Here is a 17,481-nt window from a genome sequence, read left to right as displayed (position 1 = left end):
TCCTAGAATTAATAGGAATTTTAAAGGAGCTGCATGTATAGTGTATTCAGTTTGCATGTGATGTGTAACAAGCTTCCTCAAAACTTAGTGGCTTAAAATATCAAACATTTTGCAGTGTAAGCACCTGAGAGTTGGCTTTCTGATTATAATGCAAGTGTCTGACATTAAGCTTTTGATTTCCAGGCAGCCTCTTCACACAGCTATCTCCAATAAACACACTGCCAGCCACAAGACTAGATAAAAAGCCAGGCCACTCCACCCCTGTTTTAGAGGTCCCTGGTTGACTTCCATAACTGACCATTTGAAAAATAAGTGTATTTTTCCCTGCCCATGCTGTAATTATTGCTCTTATGTTTTAAATTCACCAACAAGGAGTGAACCCACAAAACCCTAGACAGCCCCATCTTCAATCCCAATAAAAGCAGAACCTCAAGCCCATGCTTTCTCTCTCTCTCCACAACCTCGTTGTATGACCCCAAACGTGCCATGCACTGTCCATGACCCTACGTGCGATAAACCTTGATTGTTGTTTCAAAATTCCCTGAGAGTTGCTGCTGAGGTGCCTCTTGCAATCATAATAAGAACCACAAGGGCCAGTGCAGCTACAACACCGACTCTGAACGGGGACATTTCTGTGGGGGCTCGCCCCAGGCCCAGGTGAATGCCCTCCAGCAATTCTAGCCAATAGCCAGCACAACACACATTTATACTTCCTCACCATCCCATGGGTGGGCTGAACAGTTCTGGTTTGGGCTGGCACAGATGACCTCTGCTGGCTCTAGAGGAGTTTCAGATCATCTTTTGTGTGGTAGGGGTCACACAGGTCTAAGAGAGCAGACTTCAGTGTGCGAGTTCTTTTCCTACCTCTGCCCGAATCATGTGTCGATCGTGCTTGGATTGTCCTATTGGCTGAAGCAACTGCCAGAAGCAAGTTCTGATTTATGTGGATGGGACTAGCCAAGGGTATGGTTGCAATGACACACGAATAAATCTGGGGCCATTACTTGGACAATCTACCACAGATATCCCCTATCTGATGCTATGGAAGAATCTGGAGTTAAAAGGGAACAATTTAGGAGCCTACCATGAGCACATGAGCGCCTGAAAACATTGTATAATTATTGAAAGAAAATTTTAAATTTCAATGTGGCCAAATACACTCTGAACAAAGTTAGAAGGTAAATACAAATTGAAGAAAAGGTGTCTCCCATACAAAAGACATGCAAAGGATCAATATTCCAAATGTACAAAGCCTTGGTACAACACAATGAAGAGAAGACAAAAACCCCATAGTGGGCCTTTGCCTTTTCCTTGACTGGGCAGTTTCAGAAGCCAACGACCAGTGCCTTGGGAGAGACCAGTGCTTGGAGGGGGGAGATGTGTCCACTGGTGACAGCTTAATCCACCTCTACCCTCCTGCATAACCTAGGCTGTGGTTTCTATATCCAGCCCTTCCTTTGTTTGTGCTTATTTTCTGAGCCTCATTTTTCAGCCTCCTTGTCAATGACATGAGCCACCTGATACCCCCCAAAAATCAATTCTCCATCTGCTTAGATTGGTTTCTACTGTTTGCAGCTCAGAACTTCAACAGGTACACACCCTACTAGAAAAATGTGCAAATATGAGTAAGCGAGTTGTAAAGGCAAAATACAAAATAACCAATGAGGACAGCACCTGTCTTGTAGACCACAATGCTGATGGTGTCATATGTAACACAACAGAAATTAGGAAATAATTGACAATATCCATCCTCACAGTGGGGAGGATGCAGAAAATAGGTACTTGCCAGCATTATTTCTGGGAATGCACGCTACATGATCTTTGCGCAAGGCAATTTGACATTATGTATCAAAAGATAAAATTTCAAGAAAAAAGACAAAATTTCATGCTCGGCAATTCCACTTCTTGGATTCCCACCTAAGGACATAGTCAGGAAATAATGTGGAAAGACATATGTATCTGGAGGACCGCTGCACCAATGTGCACCATAGCACAAAAAAAGAAAAACTGAATTTATGGTGTTCCACAAAATAAAACAATATACTGTCACTTAGTAGCTAATTCAAGGTGGCACTATTTGATCTGGCAGGATATCTGAAGACTCCTAGCACGCCGAAAAGCAGAGAACAGAGCCTCAGGACTGGTGGGATTCCACTTCTGTGCATGAGACTTTCTGGATATGTTGAATTCATTTATGACTTCCTTGAAAAACACTGATAGAGTGCTTCACCCCAAGACAACCATGATTTTACATATCCTCCAAATACTAATTCATTTCTTATCACTATAGCTCTATGATAGAGGTCCTTGTATTATCTCCATTTTACAGATGAGGACACTGAGGCAAGTTAACTAGTCCAGGGTCCCAAGCTGACAAGCAGGATAAAGAGGGTTCGAATCCAGGAAACCTGGATCCATACCCTGAGCATTTACTAATGAGCCTTTCAAAACTGTACCCAAAAAATTTAGTAGGGCCTATATCTCTGTCTAGTTGGAAGTTGGATGTTTTCTCTTTTGTCTGTTGTATTTTCCTTTATTTATTATCTATTTTTAATCCATTATGTCTTTTTGTTCTGTTTCACAGTTTCTGTGTATTAGCTACTTATAGAAAGACCTTCCAGTAGGTCTGCTTACATGCAGAACAATCCAACGGCCAGACGATCCCCTTAGATGGTAATCTGAACGTCACTCTTCCACTCAGTGTCACATGCAGCACCTGGAGTGGATGTCTACTAAAATGAAAATGGGGACAACTAAGTTGACTTGAAATCATTCCACCTTGAATGTGCCAGAGAACCTTCTTGGGAAGAAGAACAGGCATGCCAGGCACCTGAAGAGAAAATAAAATATATAAGAAGAGGGGACTTTCTGCTAATCTGGGAGGAACATCATCCAGAGGAGAGAGTGAGTCATATATTCAAGGCTCTCACCACAGGGTCAACAAGGAGCAGAACACAGGGAGAGCAGCAGGAGTTTATATTCCTCTTAAAGAGCACAAATGCCTAGTCTTACTCTTTGCTTTTGTTGTTGTTAATGGGAACGCTTATAATGGTAATGACAACAATGATGTGATGTTGATGAAGTAGGTAACTTCAAAAGGTAATTTGTAATGTAGAACATTAAGCTTTTAAAAATACGTCTGGGGTAATCAACAAACTCATACAGTTTCTTATAGGCATTTTATATAGCCTTTTTTTTCACTTCTCAGTCCCTTCTCTCTTCTCACTACCCTGTGCCTGAGGCTTTGTCATACTGGGAGGGCCTTGATGGGCACCTCGAGACAGGAGAGGAAACCAAATGATTTAGTACACCAGGCTGGACAGCTGCGAGGAGATCAGCTGGGTGGTGTGGAAATTCCCAACTCTCTCTCGCTGATGCTCTTCCCAGAATGGGTCATGGGGAGGGCCACTTACCCCACGTCCTGGACCCCACAGGGAACACAATAGCTGACAACCAGCATCCAGAGAAGAGGAAAAGAAAAACAGGAACTTATCGAGAGAGTGAACAAGTAGGAATATTCCATATTGTTGTATTGTTGTATTATTATTATTCCTATTTCACTGGTAAAAAAAAAAAAATTGAAGACTTAGAGAGGTTAAGTATCAAAGGGCCAAGAGGAGGGAAAAGCAAACTGAGGGTCAAAGGGCACAGGTTTCTATATTTACATTTTTGAGGAATTTCCTCCATACTGCTGTCCATGGTGGCTGAGAGAATTGGTATTCCCACCGACAGATTAAAAATGGAAATAGCATATGATCCAGCGATCCCACTTCTGGGTATATATCCAAAGGAGATGGAAACCAGATATCAAAAAGACAGCTGTTCTCCCATGTTATTGCAGCATGATTTACAAGAGCCAACAGGTGGCAACAACCTAAGGGTCCACCAATCGATGAATGAATAAAGAAGCCGTGTAAATGTACAGTGGAATATTATTTAGCCACAGGACTGCCTTTGCAATGACCTGGCTGGGCTTTGAGAACATTGCACTGAGACAAGTCAGCTTGGAGAAAGGCCGAAACTGCACGATATCATTTATACTCACGCGTGGAGTCTGAACGAGCTGACTTCATAGACACAGACCGTAAAATAGTGGTGGCCAGGAGCTGGGGCTCGGGCAACTGAGGAGATGTTGTTTAATGATACAAATGTGCACGTAGCAGATGGGTAAATTCTGGAGCCCTAATGCAAAGCGGAGTGATTGCCCTCAACAATACTGATTTTATACCTCAAAGTTGCTAGAAGGTTAGATTGTAAATGTTCTCACCACAAAAAAGCAATGGCACAGGTAGTACCAGGTGGTAATCATACCGCACTATGTAAATGTGTCAAACCAACATCTTCACTCTCCTTAAACTTACAGGACATTGTATGCCAATCATACCTCAATAAAAAAGGGAGCTCTGGTTTCCCTTCTCCTAGGGAATGGGGGGGCCCCTGTGATTCTGGAAGATGCCATCTCCGCCCTGTGGAGAAACTGTGGCCCAGTCCAAAAGACTCAGAGAGCGACTCCCTAATCCACATGCCCTTGTATAATCAAATCCTCCCAAGCTCAGTTTCCTTGCTGACGCCTGGAACTAAGAACCCACCCTGTGGTTTGGGGGCCTGAGTGAGATGGTGAGTTTGAGCTGCTGCACATGCTGACGGACAGAGACCCAGTGCTCAAGGAAGAAGATCTGTCATTGTTATGATTATTAGTACTTATAGGATTGTTATTCCAATTATTTATCTAAAATGTTTTCATAGGTACAGAGTATAGCATTGGATGTATGTACTTGATTGATTTATCTAAACCCCTGTTATGGGGCATTAATCTTGTTCACAAACCCTCTACCGTTAATCCTGTTAATGACCTTGGGGAAAACAAGCACAAATACAACGATGGGGAAGGAACATGGCTTACTGCACCACCAGGAGTTCCTGGTTCTCTCTTGGGGGCCCCTCTGTTTCAATGACGGAGGGAATGCTCCAGGGCCTCCACTCAATCTTAAATCAATGCAAAGGGAACCAGGACTCCACGCAGCTCGGGAGGCCTGCCCAGAGCATTTGTAGGCTGGGGAGAGTCCAAATGGAGATGCCACGTAAATACTTAGAAGTTACAAACCAAGCTCACATATTGCTCAATATGTAATCTCCTCCTCTCCTCCTTCCATCATGCTCCAGAGGCCGGGTTTCAATTCAGGCTTCTCAGATTCCTTGGTGTTCCATGCTAAAACTGGCAATGAGGAGAAGCAAGCCTCAGCTCTCCACCTGCCCCTCCTCTCTTACCACTCGAACTCCATTCCATAGCACGCAGAGCTGAGTGGACTCCCCAGCCTGCACATCTAAGATCTGTCCACACCTAACATCAGACAACTGCCTCTGTGCCACCACCAGGCATAGGGCCATGCACGCTGGTCTGCCCAAGGAGGACAGACATGGAGAAGAGTCCCATGTAGGCTCTGGAAGTAGGCTCAAGGTCACTGGATAGGGAATTCTGGGGTCTAAAAGAGGGGCACTCTAGAAGGGAATTCTAGAAATGTTATACTCCCTTCTAGACTGCATTCTGGGAGGGCACATCCCCTGAACCTCCTGATGTCTTCATCTTACGAGAAAGAACAAGGCTAGAGGAAGATCAGAGTAGAGCCCTATAAAGCAAGGGTCTTACAACAGAGGTCCCTTGCCCAGGTCTAAGTGAGGGCAGAATTTCTCAGGGGAAGTCCTCTCATCTGGCTGGTAAACTTACAGACTACTATTGGGAATCGAACTCAAGTAGATACTTTCATTCATTTATTCAGCGAGTATTTTTCCAACCATCAACTACATGTCAAGTGCACTTATAAAGGAGAAACAAGGCTAAAAAGACAGTCTCTGCTTTCACGGCACTTATATTCTTTCTCCATGCCATGGTAACTGGACAGGTGATGATAAGCACTGTGAAGCTATTAAAGCAGGGTTTGTGTGATAGAATGGGGATCAGCAGGCTCATTTATGTTGAGTGTTCAGGAAAGACCTCTTTGAGGAGGTGACATTTGAACTAAGGCCTAAACATCAAGATGGACCCAGCCTTGTGAAGTCCTGGAGGCAGAGGGGATAACAGGTGCAAAGGACCCAAGGCAGGAGAAAGCTTATGGTATTGGATTAACAGAAGGAAAGCCAGTGGGCTTAGCCTAGTGAGCAAAAGGGCAGGAGGTGAGGACAGAGAGGTTGCCAACACTAAATTAAGGAGGGTATAGGTAAATACCCTATAGGTACCTATATTTTATGGTATTTACATTATTGTTCAAAATGCCACGAAAAACCACTAGGTATCCTAAGCCAGAAGAGATGTGACCTGATTTATGTTTTTAAAGAGCATGCTATACAAAGAATGAAGGGGGAAATAAGGCTGGGAACAGGCACACCAAACAAGAGGCACAGCCCAGGTAAAAGGATGTGGTTTCTGGGACGAGGTCGGTAGCTTTGAAGCTAGGAAGACGTGAGATAAGGAATAAGTCAGGATATGTATTTTGGAGCTACCCTTGAAAGAACTTGGTGATAGATTGCATATGGAAGGTAAGGGAGGGAGAGGAGCCCCAGGCGACTCTCAGATTAGGGTCTGCTCAATTGTTCAGATAGTAGTCCCATTAATGGAGATGTGGCAAAGGGCAGAAAGTGAGAAAATCCAAGGGGGTCTGGAAAGTGCAGGGGCACATGTGGACTGTTCAGTGAACAGCCACCATCTCTGCCACCGTGGGCCATGTGCACAATAGAAGGGAGGGAATCAATCCTGGAACCCTTCCCACCCAGCCACCCGTGTCCCTTTCCCATCCACCTCTCCTCTGCTAACTCAAGCTTCTCCTCTGTCTCATTTCCTCAGGACTCGGCTCTCCATCACTCATCTCTCTCCCTCCCGCTGCTCCTCCCCCACTCGCACTTTTTCCCTCTCTCTCCCTCTCAAAATAAATAAATAAACTTAAAAAAAAAAAAAAGAATTAATAGACCCTGAAGGAGACACCACTTCCTTGGGAATCTGCTTTCATCCACTAACGGACAAAGCAAGTCCATATAATGCTACCATTTCTGGCCCAGGAGCAGGAAGAGGGAGCTGATCACATGCCAATTGTACATTTCTCTTACTTGTGTGACAATAATGGCTTCCTTCTATTGGGTGCTTATTCCGTATTGCCACTATTATTTTTGTCATTATTACGATTACTTTGAAAAGTGGCACAGTCAAGTCAAATCCCAAATCTGAGGCTTAGTGACCTCAAGCAAAGTTACTTACCCTCTCAATCCTGTTTCCATGACCATTTAAAATGAGGCTAAAACCACGCCCCTCGTAGCCTTGAGACTCCAACAGTCTCCACAGTCTCGTAACAGAAGAAGGGCTAAGCGTCGTGGTTCCAGGGTGGCAACCCCAGCTGGTACGCAGGCCATTCTTTCCTGAGAGGAAGAAAGAGAAGCTGGTGGAGGAGGAAAAGGCCATGAAGTCATTCTGACCAAAGACTTTGAAGCAGGGCCTGCCCTTATTCCGGGTCTGTGGTGCAGCTGCAAACTGAGCCTGAGCCGCTCGGACCCACACAGAGCAACCAAAGCCCCTCACCAAATGGCCTGTCGACACCAGGTTCCCTCCCAGGACCCCCCACCGCGCCCAATTCCCTATGAATCCATGCTTGGAGACCCGGGAACGTTTAGTGCAAGGGTAAGAGACTGGCGGTATGTTAGGAATATTGACACAGCAGTGGTTTAATTAAATCTTTAGTGGAAAAACACAGCTAAGAGGTGGGGCCAGCTCACCAGGCATCTGAGTCCCTGCCATCCTCTGGTACCAACACTGGAGTTAATACCATCACTCTTGCCATGATGTCACTCTCAAAGGGGCTGAACTGTCATTTGAAAACACCGCCCGGCTCTTGAAACCAGTCACCTTCTTCAGAGAAACTCCACGGGCAGAAATTCTGGATGTGACATAAGCCAAAGCAGAGGCCTGGATGAAGTGGCCCGCTGGGGGGGTGAGATGTGAGGTAGCAGGAATGGGATGATGGGGATGGATGAGTCCCAGGAGATGGGGAACTCACATTCCTGTCTTCTCAAGTCACCCACAGCCTGGCCTCAGATCTCTCCCAGGAGGGCCCATCTCTACCGTCACTTTGAGTTTAAGAATCTGGGACTGTAAATGAGACGGCCATGTGAGGCATGTCAAGGCACAGGGAGGACACCGGCAGATGGGACCATCGGGCCTTTGACACAAGCCTCCAAAGCCTCCATCACCTCCCCCCCCAAACCCAAGCAAAGCATGTTTCTCAATTCCCGCCCTTTGTAATAATAATATCTGGCATTTATTCAGCATTTAAAATATATTAGACCTACACTGTCCAACGGAGTAGCTACCAGCCCCCCAGGACTGTTCAGTACTTAAAATGTGACTAGTTGAATTGAGATAGTCTTGCTAGAAGTATAAAATATACATCAGATTCTGAAGACTGGTTTAAAAAAATATAATATACTGTATTAGTAAATTTTATAATGATTACATGGTAGAATTCAATATTTTAGGTATATAAATTTAAATAGGATGTTATTAAAATTAATTTCTTTATTTTTTAAATGTGGCTCTGAGAAAATTTTATACTGCATTTGTGGCTTAGGAACAATTGTGATTGGATTCATGATTAGAAAACCACGTTATGATTGGGGATCTTCACTCTACAGGCTTCCAGCCTGCTCCACCCTAAAAGGCTGATCTGAATTGTCTACACGGGGGCACCTAGTTGGCTCAGTCAGTTAAGCTTCCGACATCAGTTCAGGTCATGATCTCATGGTTCATGAGTTCAAGCCCCGCATCGGGCTCTGTGCTGACAGCTGGGGGCTTGTATCTCCCTCTCTCTCTGCCCCTCCCCTGCTCACACTCTGTCTCTCTCTCCCTCAAAATAAATAAACATAAAAAAAAAAAAAAAGATTTTGAATTGTCTACACAGATTGGTTCCTGGTTCTTTGACTTCTGGTTGGGTTCACTCAATGGGGAATAAGAGATTGAGGAGGGGATATTGATTCCCCTGGCTCCCTGCCCAAGGAACACAAGCTAGTCGTGTCTCTGTGCTGTAGGGGCCTGGCTCTGTTTCCATGTTTTGATACATTTTCCTGCCATGGCACCTAAGCCTTCCCATTCCAAGTCTCCAGGCTGATACACTATCGTTGGTGATTTCTCTACACCCTGCCCACATCTTTGTAAACAATCTTTTTACTAAACCCTCCCAGATTCCCCATTTGAATGTGCCATGTGTTTCCTCCCTGACTCACACAAGATTCTTTTGTGGACTGCTCCAAGAAACCAGATACCATGTAACATATTGTCCTACAGGAAAACTCATTCCAAGGAGCAAGTCAGATTGCCAGGAACTTACCTACTCCCAATGTTGCCCCAGCTGGAGGAGAGGCTCTCACCCTCCTATGTTGAGTGGATTGGGGGGGTGGGGGGGGTGGGGATGAACTGCCTCAAACTCCCAAGGTTCCAACAGTGCCATGGGACCAGATGGGAAGGCTCCAAAGTATCCAGCATGAAAACCAGCAATCGTGCATGGTCAAGGGAAGCAGCTGGATCCCTTCAGTTATTATGTTCAAGGATTGAGCTCAACTGAGTTTAAAACTCAGGGTTGGCTTGAGTAATATGCATGTTTATGTGCATAAAAACAACAACGCAGTCATGATGTGTTTATTGAGTGACTCTCATGCACTAGGCATTGTACTTATGGGACATTACGCCCATATCTCTTTAATCCTCAAGACGGTCAAGAAACATGTATACTTTTCTTGGTTGATGGATGTATATATATAATATCAAACAATCAGCAATTAAAATTTGATCTTAAAGGTACAATTGGGACACAGCTCAACTCTCTCCACAAGCTGAGATCCGGAGAAATTAAGTAGCTTACTTGTAAAGGTACATTGGAAAGCTATGGTGGAACTCAGTGGCTTTCATGCCAGACCCTCATGATCTCCATCTGACTGATGGGCTATCCTTCTTCAAGGTGTGAGCCATTTGATATTTTCTAGCTGAGAATTAAACACATAGATAATATGCCTGTCCATGAAGAAATGCCCCCCACCCCAGTTCAAGCAATGAATTCATCTCATTTACAGATAACACAAATATGTTATAAAAGGAGCAGAACCCAGGGGATTCTGTCATGCTCACTATGGGAACAGTCACACTGACAAACCTACAGTTGAGAGTCCCTGTAACAAAGAATGCCATTTCTGGCAGGCTGGAGAGAGCAGACCAAGATGGCCAGGGGACAGCAGACACGTTTATGAAGAAGAAAAATGAGCAAGGCAAATGTGCTGTCATATTCAGTTCAATTTCAGCTTCGTCTATGGGGAAACTAGTTTCACTGTCCTCAGATGGCTCAGAGGGATCTCACAGACCTTCAGGAGGAGCCATGGAATGTGCATTCGTGATGGATGCTTCAGGATCTGGCCATAGTCTCTTCCTTCAGACTATTGTCTATTTCACATGTCCTATCAACTCTTGGGAGACCTGGGAGGATTTCTCTTGCCCCCAAACCTGATCCCGGATCCCTTTCAGGAATGGCTGGTAAGATCTCTGGAAGGGAGAAACTACCCTTTTGTCCTCTCTTCCCATCCCGCCTCATTCAACACTAAACACTGGTCAACACAGTGTGCTCCCAAGCTCTGATACCCTGAACATGCCAGAAAGAAAGAAGCCAGGAAATACTATCCCTCTTGAGCTCTCTTGCCCTGGTCTCATGGTTTACGCAGCACTGAGATGGTGCCAGAACACTTGCGAATCCTATTAGTGTTCCCTGGAGGCTCCCCACATTTGAGCCAAAAACTGACTCATGGATGATCAGTTTCATGGTACTAAACCCCAGTCCCATGACAGCATCATACCTCATCGGCTTTGACGTTCTCCTTTGTAACTGAATCTTTAACAGAATTAGGTTTCTCTCACAACCACTCTCTCGAGCAATATTGGCTGCACTGGGTAATTCGCCTATGAAGGTCATAATTTATAATCTGGGTATTGTACTGAAACGGACAGACAATACAGCATTACAGATCATGACATGCTGTAGTTAGAAATCCTAGGAAAATCTAATTGCATATTCATTTATTTTTACCAGGTTAGATTTCTTTTATAAGCAGGAAATTTCCTGAATGCTTGCCGCCACCCCTTCATGGGTGTTATATATGCTTGTATTTATTTTAAATTTAGAAGAAAAATAAATTAGTATTTCAGGAGGAAATTTATGTTGAGCTTTGCAGCTCATTCTACAATTTTTTTTAGTTTCAAGTTCAATGCTAGCCCAGTAATACTGATATTAAGAAAAGACCAATTATGATGGGGAAATTGGGTGGCTCAGTCGGTTAAGTGTCCAACTTTCTGCTCATGATCTCATGCCTCGTGAATTCGAGCCCTGCATCAGGCTCACTGCTGTCCATGCAGAGCCTGTTTCAGATCTTCTGTCTCCCTTTCTCTCTGCCCCTCACTGCTCACAGGCACAGGTACACACATGGGGGCATGTGCTCTCTCTCTCTCTCTCAAAAACAAACAAAATTTTTTTTCAAAAAGACCAGTGATGATAATAGAATTATAATTGCTTAACATTTAGCACTTAGTGTTTAAAAGTCCCTGTTCTAAGTACTAAACACCCATTATCTTGATTAACCTTCACAATAATTTTGTAAAAGAGGACTATTATTAAGCCATTTTATTAATGAGGAAACTGGAACTTTAAGAGTTCAAGGTCACCTGGCTGAGTGTGGCAAAGTCAGGATTCAGGTCAGGCCTTGGGCATCAGAACCCTGTTCTTAACCTGTACACAAAAGTGGTGGAGAAGAAAATGAGATTTGATTGAGATGTCCCATGTTTTTGGCTTATGTTTCTTTCCCACTCTTCACCTTTCTGCAATATCTGGAAGTCAGAGATGTACAACTAAAGTCTCAAAGCAATTTTGAGTCAGATGCAGTGGACCTCAAAAGAACTGGCCGGGTTTTTATTTGAAGCTTTATTTGTTAAATCATAGTTCATCTCTGAAGAGAAAGATTACGCTGCAAAAAAGAAAAAAAAAAAGATAACAGCTAACATTCAGCCCAACGTAAGCAATGTGGAAATCTCTGGGATTACATAAGAACTTCCCACATGAGGGATTTATTTATGCTGCAGAAAGGTGGTGGTGGTGATGTGTGTGTGTGTATAAAAGAGAGCAGAGGGCGTTTAAGAGAAAGAAATGAAAAACAGAGAGTTTCATTGCTTGTATTTTTGAGAGTTGAACCTATAGAACCAGACTTCCTGTCCCAGGCCAAGTTCACAGTGAGATAAACTGTGTATTTAAATGACGGGTGTGTGTGCATGTGTTGGTTGGCATGTTTTGGTGACAGAGTCAGGATGAGGTGAACTATCATTCCATTATGAAGAGGTTAGTGTGAATCTCTCAGATTTCCTCTAGTTTAAAATTTGGGGAAGGATTGTAAGCCCCGCCCCACCAAGTGGAAAATGAACCTACTCACGCATTTGTTCATTAATGTAAAACTTCATTTATTCCTCCTTAAAATACTTACGTTAATCACATTTGAGAGTCTGAAATTACATACCACTTAAGTTCAATAGAGTATATACATATATTTTCATACTTTTGTAGAAAAAAATAGTAATATAATGCAATACATTTTATAAAATGTTACATATCACATCATATTAAATACCTCACCAACTATACATATATAGTATTTAATTTCATCTTACACACAAATATTAATAGTGTAATTTAGGTGCTTTTAATTGTGTCCTTGTATTTTTTTGGTTCTTCTAAATTTTCTACAATAAAAATATATGACTTACATGCTTGGATAACAGAACAATGAGCAAATTGCCCTACTTCGTCATTTCCCAAATGGAAAGCCCATTTGCCAAGTCTGCTGAAGTTCAGCTTATGTGAGCTTGTTGAAAACCTCTTCCTCTTTAAACTTCTGCGTCTCCACTTATCAAATACTTTCAGACCAAGTGGAGGAATGGACTCTGAACTCCCCTACACACGTGCGCGCACACACACACACACACACGCACACACTCATACTGGAGAATGGAGAAGGTATCATCCTGAGTGGCTCATTTTGACAGCCATGGCTTCCCGAAGCCCACTGTGGAAATGCAGTCTCTGAGGACTAGTGGAGCCTGTTCTATCCACGCCCACCCCTGCACCCACCACTCACTTCATATTAATGAAAACTGCAGGAGAGCCCAGGCTGCCTTGCTAACACACGGAGGACACAGCAGACTAACTCAATGTAATGTAATGCATTTTAACCCTTCCACTGAAAAAGACACTCTACAGAGAATCCTAAACTGCTAGGTCAGTGCTGTTTTCTAGAGGATTGGGGCTGTCAGCTACAGCTGGAACGAAAGAAAGGGTGAGGAGGCTGTTACTAATGGGACAGTGTATTTTCTAAAGACACACACCAAACAGAAATCTCTCTAGGCAATCAGGGATGCCGCAGACACTGGGCTGGCTCTTTGGGGTGAGTCAACTGGCTTGTGCCGAGAATGTGCCAAGACACCTGCCATTCTAAATGCAGGGCAGTATTAAGAATCACATGCCCGCTGTTAAGACTAGCCGAGTGTCCCTCAGCTGCACTATTAGGTTGGTTCTTCTTGTTAAACTAGTTGGGAAATTTAAGAGTCTTTTAGTAATCTTTAATAAGCTTTCAATATGTTGCAAGCGTCAAAAGACACACATGTCCACTAAGGACATAGCGTGAGCCTAGGTCCAAGAAATATGCAACAATAAGAAATGATCTTAGTCTCTCTAACAACTTGGCAGAAGTAAGACTAAAGAACACAGAATCATCAGAAAATGCCATAAGAGAGCATATTATATATATATATGTATATATGTATATAATATATATATAATATATATAATATATATACACACACACACACACACACACACACACCTGTCACGTATATATATAATGAGTGTTAATTTGCCCAACAATGCTTGAGTATAAGAAATGTACCACTTTCTTATTTCTCCAGAGCAAATAAATCTGGTTGCAGGCTCCTACTTATGTGACTAGCAGAACATCTGATGCCTGTATTTGTGGGTTTCCTTCTGTCCCCCATCACATTAGAGAAGAGTCCCTTGTTATCTTGGCCCCTAGTCTATGGGACACCGGGTTCTCTCCCTTCTTCTGCTTATAAGCCTGCTGCTGAGTAAGCCCACATTTATCACGAGTCAGTCATAAGCACACAATGGATAGGCAAAAAGAATGCAGCGGTTTTCAAGATGTGGAGGAGTTCAGCCCCAGACTGGGCAATGGGAGACTCTCCCTTCCCCTTTCAAGGCTTGAGTGTTGGACATCGGTCCCCAGGCAACCACTAGACATTCCCTCAGTGGAATTGACCCCTCCTGGGAGATGTGGGATGGGCTTGGGTCTTTGACATGCCCAGCCAATGTGAAACAAGGCAAAAAATACCTCGATAGGTAATCCCCGGGTATTTGTGAATATGTGGTAACAAGATGACAGTACCTTGCAAAACACAGGGTCTTATTTAAGACAAATGATTTCCCTACATAATGCTAGACTGAACTGAATAGAGTTAACAACAGCTTTTCCCAGGTCATAGCACATGTTTGGCTGGAAAGCCCAGGCTGGCCTGCACTACAGGCCTTGGCAACTTCAAGGCCAACTTCCCCTTGGCGAATGAGAAATGCCTCTGGGTCACCAAGCCTTTGTTGAAGCCAGAGTGCACATTTTCAGGGTGCAGCCCTTCCTTCTCTCTCTCTCTCTCTCTCTCTCTCTAACTCCACCTCCACCTCTAACTCCACTTCCATCTCTATGTCTCTATCTCTATCTACCTCTATCTCTATCATCTCTATCTCTGTCTATCTCTTACTTCAATAATCTTTCTTCATTGGACCTTTCTTCTAAAGACAGGAATGGAGTAACATCATGCTTCCAGGCCATCCCCAAACTTCCTCCAACGCTTTCCTCTCTGGGATTCTACAAGTCCCTGGTTTCTTGTATTCCTTTATCCAAGGCATGATCTATCTGGCAGATCTTGTGTGTACATCCTCCTGGGAGAGAGGGCGGTGGTGGTGAGTCTCCCCTCAGACAGACCTGGAATTAAGCATGAATTCCAGTTCCAGTTCTTACTAGCTATGAGATAGTAGACGATTTCTTAGCCCCTCCGATGCCATTTCCTGAGCTGTGCAATGCCAATTCTTCCCTCTGAGCGTGGTTGTGAGTGTGGAATGTGGTGCTCGGTGAATTCCTCAAACATCTCCCCTCCCTGACCAGGCAAAAGGATGTTATAAGAAATGCTCCCTCGTGTTTGAGTGCAGGGAATCCACAGCATCTTACTCATTCTTATTACAAACTTTTGGGGCAGAGGAAAGACTGTATTGTGGTGGTGGGGGTGGGGGGGTGGGGGGGACTGTTTAACTTTCTACAGATGATAGAATCTCCCCTCTAAATTCCGGGCAAGCTCAGCATTCTTTAAAGATAGTTTTATGATGATGCTTTGCCAGCTACTTCACATTCTTAGGCTTTAGGAAGTTACTACCACCTGCAAGAAATGGTTTGGCAATGTGGGCAGCCTCCTGCCATCACTTAGAGGTAAGTGGTTAATTTTCCAGAAATACATGGTGGTCAGCCAACACAGTGTTCTTCCCCACAGATGAGACAGTTCAAATTCTCCTACTTCTGGGCAAAGAAAGAAATCTTCGAGGATATCATACCATTGGTTAATTCGGGTCAGTCCAGTGTAGCATTGTATTGGGAAATCATTTGTCTCCCACCTCTGGGCAGAGAGAAGTCTTTGAAGATAGCCTATCCTTCCTCTGTCCCTTTGAGAGGAGAATAAGTAGAGGACTTCTGCATAGCGTGGGGTGGTAACCTCAGTCCCTCGGGTCTGGGTCACTGGAGATGTGACACAGCTGTCTGGTTGATTTCATAGGGCTACAAAGTCTTTGCAGCTCCTCCCGTTGAAAGTGGCATCTGTTTCCCCATCTTTCCACTATCAGCTGGCATGTGAGTTGACTTGATCAATAGCATGTTATGGAATTCCTGTTGTGTGAAATCTGGAGCCTTGGAATAAAGAAACATTGTAGCTTCTGCCCTTGCCATTTTGGAATGCTACCTTGTGGCTGCCATGTCAGGAAGCTAGTCTAGCCTCCTGGAGGATGGGAGAGCACATAGAGGAGAAACTGGGTATTCAGGACAAGAGCCAGTATCACCTGCCATCTTGGACCTCTGGCCCAGCTGACCCCCTACATGAATGACCTCATACAAAACCAACAGAAGAACTGCTTTGCCAACCACAGAAGCTTAAAAATAATATCTTATTACCATCTTAAGTCACTAAGTTTGGGGGTGCTTTGTATACAGGAAAGGCTAACAAAAAATGTCCAAGAGGAGTATTTTCCATAAAAATCCAACTCTCCAATCTTGATCCCCATGTATTAAGAATAAAGGCAGAGCAAGTCTCAGGCATAAGTAGATGAGGCCTCCACCCACAGAATGAGATTTGGAGTCCGAGATAAAACTTGCCCCTAATTAATATGACTAACCTGGCTTCGTACCTTAAATGGCCACCCTCAAATCTTGTAAGTTCAGCATTGTGTTTCTCCAGAAAGTCCCTGTTGAAATGCAAATATGTCAAAAGGATGACAGGGTAAGATATTAATTTATTTTTAATAATCTAGACCTCAGTTAAAATAGCTTTGTAGTTAAGTAATAATTTTTAACCACAGGGTTAACAAAGGGTACAAAGATTAAAATAACACAACAATGATTACACTCTCATGACAACAGCAGAGTGCAATCTTTTAGGGAAGAGACATGTAGGCTTTTTGTACCTTTGTCAAGGAACTGGGAGAGCAATGGAAATCGGCAGAAAAAGAAACTACTTGTGACTGGTAAAACTGGGAAGTATGCATAGCAAAAGTGACATTTGATCAGGGATATTCAAGTACACTGAAGATTTAGAAGGACAGAGATAACCCATATAGGGTATCCATCCAAAAGGAATGAAATCCGGATCTCAAAGAGATATCTGCACCCCTGGATCCATTGCAGCATTATTCAAAATAGCCAACATATGGAAATAACCTAAGTGCCCATCAGTGGATGAATGGATTAAAAAAAAAAAAAAAAAAAAAAACCTGGTATACATATACAGTGGAATATGATTCAGCCACGAGAAAGGAGGCTATCCTGTCATTTGCAACATGGATGGACCCTGAGCCCGTTATGCTAAGTGAAATAAGTCAGACAGAGAAAGACAAATACTATATGCTGGCACTTACACGTGGAATCTAAAAAAGCTGAATTCATGGAAACAGAGAGGAGAGTGGTGATTGCCAGGGGCTGGGGGGAAGAGGGAGGAGTGGGCCGAATGAGGAGATGTTGGTCAAAGCACGCAAACTTCCAGTTATAAGATGAATACATCCTGGGGTGCAGTGCATAGCATGGTGCCTATAGTTAATTAAC

The 17,481-nt window shown here is 43.6% G+C and overlaps 1 long non-coding RNA gene across 1 annotated transcript; it reads right to left on the bottom strand.

The window, feature by feature from the left end:
- Positions 1–7,757: 7,757 nt before the first annotated feature.
- Positions 7,758–16,632, bottom strand: LOC147574779 (uncharacterized). The gene is made up of 4 exons (XR_015243302.1): positions 16,572–16,632; positions 11,738–11,801; positions 10,876–11,013; positions 7,758–7,919 (listed from the first exon to the last, which is right to left on the bottom strand). It is a non-coding gene; the product is annotated as an uncharacterized LOC147574779 (long non-coding RNA).
- Between the last annotated feature and the right edge of the window lie 849 nt (positions 16,633–17,481).

This window comes from Puma concolor, chromosome D4, assembly GCF_028749965.1.
Source record: "Puma concolor isolate L17-30 chromosome D4, mPumCon1.1.hap2, whole genome shotgun sequence".
Taxonomy (NCBI): Eukaryota; Metazoa; Chordata; class Mammalia; order Carnivora; family Felidae; genus Puma; species Puma concolor.
This window is presented reverse-complemented; position numbering and strand designations above follow the sequence as displayed.